Here is an 11,083-nt window from a genome sequence, read left to right as displayed (position 1 = left end):
TACCCCTTTGGATCACTACATTTGTATCTTTGTGGTAAATACCCAGTAGTGCAATTGCTGGGTTGTAGGGTAGCCCTATTTTCAACTTTTTGAGGAAGCTCCATACTGTTTTCCAGAGTGGCTGCACAAGCTTGCATTCCCACCAACAGTGTAGGAGGGTTCCCCTTTCTCCACATCCTCGCCAACATCTGTTGTTTCCTGACTTGCTCATTTTAGCCATTCTGACTGGTGGTATCTCATTGAGGTTTTGATTTGGATTTCCCTGATGCTGAGTGATGTTGAGTACTTTTTCATGTGTCTGTTGGCCATTTGGATGTCTTCTTTGGAAAAATATCTTTTCATGTCTTCTGCCCATTTCTTGATTGGATCATTTGTTCTTTGGGTGTTGAGTTTGACAAGTTCTTTATAGATTTTGGATACGAGCCCTTTATCTGATATGTCATTTGCAAATATCTTCTCCCATTCTGTCGGTTGTCTTTTGGTTTTGTTGACTGTTTCTTTTGCTGTGCAAAAGCTTTTTATCTTGATGAAGTCCCAATAGATCATTTTTGCCCTTGCTTCCCTTGCCTTTGGCGATGTGTCTAGGAAGAAGTTGCTGCGGCTGAGGTCGAAAAGGTTGCTGCCTGTGTTCTCCTCTAGGATTTTAATGGATTCTTGTCTCACATTTAGGTCTTTCAACCATTTGGAGTCTATTTTTGTGTGTGGTGTAAGGAAATGGTCCAGTTTCATTCTTCTGCATGTGGCTGTCCAATTTTGCCAACACCATTTGTTGAAGAGACTGTCTTTTTGCCATTGGACATTCTTTCCTGCTTTATCGAAGATTAGTTGACCATAGAGTTGAGGGTCCATTTCTGGGCTCTCTATTCTGTTCCATTGATCTATGTGTCTGTTTTTGTGCCAGTACCATACTGTCTTGATGATGACAGCTTTGTAATAGAGCTGGAAGTCCGGAATTGTGATGCCACCATTTTTGGTTTTCTTTTTCAACATTCCTCTGGCTATTCAGGGTCTTTTCTCATTCTACACAAATTTTAGGATTATTTGTTCCATTTCTTTGAAAAAAGTTGATGGTATTTTGATAGGGATTGCATTGAATGTGTAGATTGCTCTAGGTAGCATTGACATTTTCACAATATTTGTTCTTCCAATCCATGAGCATGGAAGTTTTTCCATTTCTTTGTGTCTTCCTCAATTTCTTTCATGAGTATTTTATAGTTTTCTGAGTACAGATTCTTTGCCTCTTTGGTTAGATTTATTCCTAGGTATCTTATGGTTTTGGGTGCAATTGTAAATGGGATCGACTCCTTAATTTCTCTTTCTTCTGTCTTGTTGGTGTATAGGAATGCCACTGATTTCTGTGCATTGATTTTATATCCTGCCACTTTACTGAATTCCTGTATGAGTTCTAGCAGTTTTGGGGTGGAATCTTTTGGGTTTTCCACATAAAGTATCATATCATCTGCAAAAAGTGAGAGTTTCACTTCTTCTTTGCCAATTTGGATGCCTTTTATTTCTTTTTGTTGTCTGATTGCTGTGGCTAGGAATTCTAATACTGTATTGAATGGCAGTGGTGATAGTGGACATCTCTGCCGTGTTCCTGACCTTAGGGGAAAAGCTCTCAGTTTTTCCCCCATTGAGAATGATATTTGCTCTGGGTTTTTCACACATCACACTTTTATGATATTGAGGTATGTACCCTCTATCCCTATACTCTGAAGAGTTTTGATCAAGAAAGGATGCTGTACTTTGTCAAATGTTTTTCTGCATCTATTGAGAGGATCATATGGTTCTTGTTCTTTCTTTTATTAATGTATTGTATCACATTGATTGATTTGCAGATGTTGAGCTAACTTTGCAGCCCAGGGATAAATCCCACTTGGTTGTGGTGAATAATCCTTTTTATATACTGTTGGATCCTATTGGCTAGTATTTGGTGAGAATTTTTGCATCCATGTTCATCAGGGATATTGGTCTGTAATTCTCCTTTTTGATGGGGTCTTTGTCTGGTTTGGGGATCAAGGTAACGGTGGCCTCATAAAATGAGTTTGGAAGTTTTCCTTCCATTTCTATTTTTTGGAACAGTTTCAGAAGAATAGGTATGAATTCTTCTTTAAATGTTTGGTAGAATTCCCCTGGGAAGCCATCTGGCCCTGGGCTTTTGTTTGTTGGGAGATTTTTGATGACTGCTTCAATTTCCTTAGTGGTTATGGGTCTGTTCAGGTTTTCTATTTCTGGTTCAGTTTGGTAGTTTATACATCTCTAGGAATGCATCCTTTATTTTTTTTTCACGATTTATACTTTTAGACCTCAAAAAGCTTTTGTTGTGTCCCCCTTAGACAATCATTAATTGTCTACAAATCTTCATTGTTGCCAACTAAATAATTACTGAACTAATTTTGTATCTCTATATTTTCATCACATTAATTCATATGTACACTGATATATAAAATAGTATCAATAATTATTGGATGACTTTATAAGTTTTTAGATTTATCAGAGAAAAACTGTCATTATATAAAGGTAAACCTAGTGGACTGTTATATATACATGAACCATTTTTGGTATGTTAAGTAATACTAAAATTCTTTTCCTTTTTCTACTATGAATGAAAAGAGATGACTTCAGTGACTTTTCTATTATAATTCAGTGTGAAGCTAGCTTTAAGCTATGTTTAAATACAACTCAATGTGATGTGCCTGCCTGAGGCAACTGGCATTTCAAATTCTGATTCTTTTCACCCCAAAGCAAGGAGGTCTGCTCTTTACTGTAGCTGGAGCTATTTAAATGAGTTAATTTAAGAGGTCAGAATCCAACTTGTGACTTCTCAGATTCTTTCATTTGCATTACAAATCATTGGAAAGAAATAAAGTAATTGACTAAAATACTGAAGAAAGACTAGAGTAAAACAATTTGAAATCTCTTATTTTTGAATATCTGATCATCTACACAGAGGGAATACAAGACATTGGACAAAATAGTTTACAATGGAAATCAATAAGGTTTTATAGGGGAGATTAAATTATTCATTCAAGCAAACTTTTTAATCACTATCAGTACCTGAGAAGCAAGTACCAGTTATATGATGCCCAATTCATATTGTGAACAGTAACTCCTTGTTTTGCAGGACAAGGAGTAAAAGAAGTGAGGCTAATGAGTCTTGGTCATTTGGTTTCAAGCAATCATTCTGTTGGTCAGCATCACCGGTTAAATAGGGCCTTGAAACCATAGATTGCACATTACCCAGCCTCAACCAAATATAAAAATTCTTTAGCTAAACGTAGTTTCAAACCAAAATATTATATTATATTTTGTTAAAATAATCTCCATGGTCACATGACCTTCTCCCCTCTGTGTCTGTGTGTGTTTAAACTTTCATCATTTTAAGGGTGCCTGGGTGGCTCAGTTGGTTAAGCGTCTGCCTTCAGCTCAGGTCATGTTCCCGGGGTCCTGTGATTGAGCCCCACATTGGGCTCTCTACTCGGTGGGCAGCCTGCTTCTCCCTTTCCCTCTGCTGCTCCCCTTACTTTTGCTCTATCTCTCTCTGTCAAATAAATAATTTTAAAAATTTAATCATTTTATAAGGACATCAGTCATTGATTTAAGGCCTCCATAATTTAGTATGATATCATTTTAACTTGATTGCAGCTATAAAGACCCTGTTTCCAAATAATATCACATTCACAGGTACCAGCCTTTAGGACTTGAACATGTATTTTTTAGGAACACAGCTCAACACACAATAGCACCCATCCTTATCTTTTGTTTTTTCCTCCCCATAACCTTCCTGTTTCAGGATAGTTCTCTCAAATTTGTCCTCTTTTTTCTTCTTAGTGACCTTGTCCAAGTGTCATTTTTCCTTTCATGTGTCTTTAAATTTGATCTCTTTCCTGGCTATCTCTTAGCATATAATCATATTCAAGTCTCCTTCATCTTAGAAGCAACAGCAGATCCTACCCATCTCAACCCTACATTTCTTTTTATCTCCCACCCCTTATTTCTGCATCCCAGAGAGTGTGTCATATATATCCACTGAAATCTGGCTTCTGCCCCACCACTGAAACTGCTCTTGTCAAGATTTTTTAATGCTGCCTTTGTTCAGGTAGTTGAATCAATGGATGTGTCTTAATTCTTCTATTACAAAACTTAATGCCTCATTAAATTTTTTTTTGATCACTCCTGTCTTCTTCAAACCAACCACTTCAAATCAAATCCCTTGATTTCTATGGTATTTCACCTTCCAAATGTTTCCTACTTCTCTGCGTTCTTAGCCTTCCTGGAAGGTTTTCTTCCCTACTCTATAAATTTTGATGTCCCTGTAAGATTAATTTATCTTTTTCTCCTCAATCTAGAGACTTTTTTTGGTTAGTCTTATCTCTTTACATGCCTTCCACATCACCTATATTGGTACTGACCTCCAGAATGTGTGTCTCCAGCCCATATTTCTTTTCTGAATGCTAATCGTATATATACAACTGCCTGTTGTAAACACTTTTTGGATGTCTCATGAGCACTTTGGATGCAACAAGTTGAAATTGCACTCACCAGTTCTTACTCCTGACCTTACTTCTTCTTTTATGTTATATTCTTTCTTAGTGAATAGCACTACCTAGTCAGTTATCCTATTAGGAAACCTTAGCATATCTATAAACTTTTCTATTCTCCTCACTCCTGTATTCAATTTTCCTCTATTATGTCTCCAAAATCTCTTCCAAATTAGTCCTTTTTCCCCCAACATCACTTGAACGGGCTTAGATTAGGCTGTAGTTTATTTTTGGATTCTTTAATTATTGCAACATACCCAATCCAAACCATTTTCCATGTGTTGCCAGTTTGATTTTCTAAAATGCAATCTGATGATGGTAGTCCACTGAAAATCTTTCTGAGCCTCATCACAGCCTTTAAGATAAAGTCTCAAACTCTTATGTGTCCTTCCTTAGTCATATCTCTCACTGTTTCATCCCTGCAAACTTCATCCATGTTGAAATGTGTGCACCAGCTTGAATGTGCCACACTATTTCTTCTATATGGAAAATCTTCTTCCCTCCTACTCTTCATCCACTAATTCCTATTCTTCTCTTATATCCTTTAAGGCAGAAAGTCTTCTCTGACCCTAAATGCCTCCATATGATTTACATTTGGTGTTCTTTGATGAGATTTTTATATACTCCCATAGAATCATGTGTTTGCTTCTATACAGCAACATAGATGAGATCTTATTTTTAAAAGTATCTCCAGAAATTAGCACAGTGTTTGTCATATAAAATCCACTGTTTTTTTTGAAATCATGGATATTGACAAGATTGAACTGAATATAGATTAATAAGAGGTGACAAAGATTGAATTCTTAAGGGAAGACAAATATTTAAGAGGTAGGCAGAGGAAGAGACTCTGTTATAGAGACCAAAAGGTTGCCAAAGTTTCCCCAAAGAGAAAAGAACCAGGAGGTAATGGTAGTACTTGGTTGTACACGCCAGTGTTTAGGACAGTGCTGAATTATGCCTGCTTCTGACTCCTGTCCAGTTTAGCAGTGTTCCAGGTTTTTCATTTTTAATGGGGAATTGTTATGAATAGTTGCATTGAGATAAGCTGGGATGTGTTTGGAGAAGTAGTATGCCAAAGTATGCCACTCTGAACCAAGAACCAACACACCTATTTCTCCAGCTGCTGAGAGTGGTTAACAGACATCTCTCAACTGAATTCCTCTCTAAATGCTAAAATAGAAAATTTGTTAACTTAATTCCAAGACTTGTCCTCAGATACAGCCACCTTGTCTCATCCAATGACTGATAAATATGATCCCATATTAGGTACTACATCCAGTGACTGATAAATGTAGAGGTCTGTCCTCCCCTAATTTTTGACATTCATAAGAACCATCCCAACTCTAGAACTCCCCATGGGATCAGCCAGGGCCTTTGTTGTGACTGCATTGCTTCTCAGATCTTCCTCAGCCCAGTGGTATTTCTTTTACCTCTACCACATGTTTTGCTCCCAAGAACACATTCCTATAAACTTCCTATGTACTTAGGGAACCTGGGTGGCTCAGTTGGTTAAGTGTCCAACTCTTGATTACTGCTCAGGTAGTAGGGTCGGCCCTGTGCTAGGTGCAGAGTCTGCTTGTCCATCTCCCTCCCCCCTGCTCATGTGCTCTCTCTCTCTCTCTCACTCTCAAATAAATAATTTAATCTTAAAACAACAACAAAAACAACTTCCTGTGTACCAGTCCTCATCTCCCTGTCTGCTTCATGAGTAAACTGATCAGTGGCAGTAGATCTCCACTTTTCACTTCCAGCTACTGCCATGGTTTCATCTAGTAGTATATGGGATGTATGTGTAGTTAAAAGATTTCTCACTCTGACACATAGCAAAATCTGAAAGATGACCAGAGATAACCTGGGTCTGTATATTGACCCTTCCCAAGTACAACAAAATAGTACTTCCCTTTCTAAGACAACATAATGGTGTTCACTGATAAATTGAAACATTTCAACACATGGTTAAATCTATTTCCCTGTAGCCTAGAAACAGGTAACTCTTTCTGGGCATTGGTGGTCATAGCAGTGTTCAATGATATTGCCCCTGACAACACCTAGTGTTCGAGCCACTTGTGATGTCTCTTGTGCTACAACATGCAAGATATCCAAGGCCACTAGGGCACTAGTAGACAGAATTAGTTGGTTGCATATGCATGAAATATGTGCATTAAATAGAGCCTGAATAGTCTTGTTCTAGAGCAACAGGACATATTGAAAGCTCTTTTTATTATTGTTTTGTCATTTATTGTACAATGAAATTACTTTATAATTTGATTAACAATATCATATTTTCCTATGCATTCTTTCAGCAGTAATGATCTAAATAAAGTACATTCCTTATTTAATAATAAATTAAGTACAGAATTTCCATTTCTCAAAGAAATTGATGATGATCATATTGTATTGTGCATGAAATGTTTGTCAATATTACAACCCACATGGGGGCCATGTCTTGTCACTTGAGAACCAAGAGACACAAATCTGCTGAAGAAGCAATATCATTTATTTCAAAGGTTAGTAGTTATGTGAAGGAGACTATGTCCAAAGTTGATGGTTTTACACATGCACTTTCAGAATGTGCATTTATATATCACCCTAGAAAGCATGATTCTTTCATCTAATTTAAAAAACAATTTTTCTAAAATAACTTCTTATTTTTTATTCCATTTTATGTGTAGGTATGAAAAGCGAAGTGATAGTTTACTTTGTCAGTGAATAGTATTATAGACTTATAATTAAGAAACTATTAAGGAATGTGAATATGTTGATTTCATTAGCAGAACTTCACAAAAAGTCAAATGTTGACAATTTTATATTAATGTCCTCATGATTCCAATGTAAGATCAGTTAAATTAATTTGAATGATGGTTCACTTATTCATCCAATTCATGGAATTAAAGTAAAGCTTTTGGCAATTTATTAGTCAAGGTGAAATACTGCAAATGTTAGGATAAGGTCAATGGTAAAATTTCTCATTAAAAAGAAAATCATCAAGTTTAATGATGATAATACAAAACAGATTTTATTAAGTATAGCCTTTTGGTAAAAACAATGTTCTTAGTAAATTAAGAATCCTATGGAATAGAAATATACTAGAAATTTGTTATGGAATACGCATTATGTGCAATTGCATCTAAAGAAAGCTCTGATATTCTAATAATCTAAATAGAAGCTTTGGTGCCAAAATGTAGACATACCTGTATACACAGGGCAAATAACTTACATTTTTTGTGATGAAGGGCTGTGTTGAATTATAAAACATACTTCAGAAGTTATGCACTTTCTCTTTTGAGCCATCACCAATGAGATTTTAGAAATGCTTGAGGATTTGAAGAACTATTTTATAAATCAACCTAAGCCACCACAATGATATTGGACTATTTTTAGAAATAAATCTTCCAGGGGCACCTGGGTGGCTCAGTTGGTTAAGCATCCGACTCTTGATTTCGGCTCAGGGCATGATCTCAAGATCATGATCTCAGGGTCATAGGATCAAGCCCTGTGTCAGGCTCTGTGTTCAGCATGGAGTCTGTCCTTCTCCCTCTGTTCCTCTCTCTGCTCGCACACTCCCTCTCTATCTCTGAAATAAATAAATAAATAAATAAATAAATAAATCTTTTAAAAAAAGAGAGGTCTTCCAATTTTTGTTGCATTTATTCAAAATCAGTTTAAGATATTTATGTATTTATTTGTTTGCTTATTTATTTATCTTAACATATAATGTATTATTTGTTTCAGTGGTATAGGTCTGTGATTCATCAGTCAGTTTAAGATCTTTAATGAAAGCATTCAATGAATGGAGGACTCAACAACTCCAGTTTTCGAAGCATTTATTTTTTTATTTTTTATTTTTTTTAAAGATTTTATTTATTTATTTGAGAGAGAGAGAATGAGAGAGAGCACATGAGAGGGGGGGAGGGTCAGAGGGAGAAGCAGACTCCCCGCCGAGCAGGGAGCCCGATGCGGGACTCGATCCAGGGACTCCAGGATCATGACCTGAGCCGAAGGCAGTCGCTTAACCAACCGAGCCACCCAGGCGCCCTTTTCGAAGCATTTAGAAAATTGAAATTATTAAATAAAAAATTGCACAATAGAAGATGTTGAACTTTACCTTTGCCAGCAAGGGAAGGTACTGAACAAACTAAACAAGGACAAGTCAGTGTATGAACTTTGATTTCCAAATTCTGTAACTCCACTGTGTAAAATTCAACTTTTAGAAACTTTTAAATGGATAAATTTATGATATATCTGGAAAGAATAACATTTAGAAGGCAGTTTGCAGCATCTAAATTTCGTGAAACATTGAAAAGAATCATTAGGTGACTTATTTTACAACTGTAATAGAAAGATATTCTGAGTGGTGGCAAAAACATAGTGATTGTGGAAATGTTTTGCCTGAAATGTTTATGCATTTGTGGTGGCCATGAGATGTGCCTGGCAGCACTTCTACCTCAGCCTAGGTCCTTCCCTCCTCTCACCTTCTTTCAGCATTAGACTTCCACTGCCGATTCCCCCAGCCTTTTCCAGATCTTTTCCCATTTTCTTTCACAGTATACCTTTTTTTTTTTTTTAAGATTTTATTATTTATTTGACACAGAGGAAGAGAGCACAAGCAGGGGGGAGTGGCAGGCAGAGGGAGAGGGAGAAGCAGGCTCCCCATGGAGCAGGAAGCCTGATGTGGGGCTCAATCCCAGGACCCTGTGATCACGACCCTAGCCAAAGGCAGACACTTAACTGACTGAGCCACCCAGGCGCTTCTATGGTTAAGAAACTTAAAGTGTTGACCTTTAGTCAACTTTTTATATAAACTAAAATATTAATTAAAAAATACTCTAAGGATGCTAAAATACCTGATAAACTCAGGGCAAAAGCAAAGTATGCTAAATGGAAGATATTGTCAACTCTATTTTTTAAAAATGAAATGTGTTAGTCCCAGTTCTCTGAGAAGCAGACATCAGTATGAGATTAAACATAGAAGGGTTTTTTTAATAATTTTTTAAAAGATTTATTTATTTATATTAGAGAGAACACGAGCAGGGGGAAGGGGCAGAGGGAGGAGAGAGAGAATCCTTAAGCAGACTCCATGCTGAGTGAGTGCAGAGCCCCACGTGGCAGCTGATCCCAGGACCCTGAGATCATGACTTGAGCTGAAATCAAGAGTTGGTTGCTTAACTGACTGAGCCACCCAGGCACCCCAAACATGGAAGGGTTTTATTAAGTGTATACTGTGAGAGGGTGCCTTTGTTTGTTAAGAACCCTTTACCTGAGATCTATCCTCTTAATATATTTTAAAGTGCGCAATAGTATATTATTAACCAAAGATACTATGTTGTACAACAAATTTCTAGAACTTAACTCATCTTACAACACTTTATATTCATTGAAAAACAATTCCCTATTTTCTTCTCCCCCAAGCCCTTGGCAACCACCATTCTATTCTGTTTCTATGAGTTTGACTATTTTAGATACCCTATATAAATAGAATCATGCAGTATTTGTCCTTCTGTGACTGGCTTATTTCACTTAGTGTAATGTCCTCTAAGGTTCATCCATGTTGACACAAATGACAGGATTTCCTTCATTTTTTAACTGGAATAGTATTCTATTGTATGTATAGACTACATTTTCTTTATCCCTTCATAGTAGATGGACACTTGGGTTGTTTCCATATCTTGGAATAATGTTGCAATAAACATGGGGGTGCAGATACCTCTTTGAGATCCTGATTTCAAGTCTTTTGAATATATACCCAGAAGTGGGATTGATGAATTAAAACCACAATATGAGATATCACCTCATACCTATTAGGATGGCTATTATACAAATTTTAAAAAATGTTGGCAAGCATGTGAAGAAATTGGAACACTTGTGCTCTGTTGGAATGTAGAATGGTGCACTCACTATAGAAAGCAGTATGGAGGTTCCTCAAAACATTAAAAATAGAACTATATAGTGATTTTTGAACATTAAAAAATAAAAGCAGAACAATTTACTTGATACATATTAACACTTTTTGGGGGGGAGGCGCCAACAGAGAGGGAGAGAGAATTTTAAGCATGCTCCATGCCTAGCGCAGAGCCCGACGCAGAGCTCAATCTCACAACCTTAAGATCATGACCTGAGCCAAAATCAAGAGTTGGACACTTTATCAACTGAGCCACCCAGGTGCCCCCATATTAACATTTCTAATAGTTTCTGAGACTTACCTGTTGTTGAAACTGTATCAGTGATAAATGTTTAATCATAAATTTCTAATGTCTGCTCCTCAGAACCCTGAGATCTGTAACTGTGGTTCAAAGGCCCACTGCAGGGAGAAGTAGATGCCAACCAGGGTATGTCTGGGGCCTGCTCCCTGTGGTTTAAACTAAGACAGCCCACCTCATGTGTTTTATATGTTAGTTTGCACAAACTTTTTTTTTTTTTTTTTGCAAAATAAATTCTGTTAAAAATATTTGAAAACTATTGACCTAGTGTTCTTTTGAATTTTAAAGCAAAAATCCAGCGTCTAAAAATATTCTACCATTGATACTTTCAACTCTCTGTAAAGT

Source organism: Phoca vitulina, unplaced genomic scaffold, assembly GCF_004348235.1.
Source record: "Phoca vitulina isolate PV1807 unplaced genomic scaffold, GSC_HSeal_1.0 scaffold2, whole genome shotgun sequence".
In the NCBI taxonomy this organism is placed as follows: domain Eukaryota; kingdom Metazoa; phylum Chordata; class Mammalia; order Carnivora; family Phocidae; genus Phoca; species Phoca vitulina.
Note: the sequence above shows the minus strand (reverse complement) of the source record.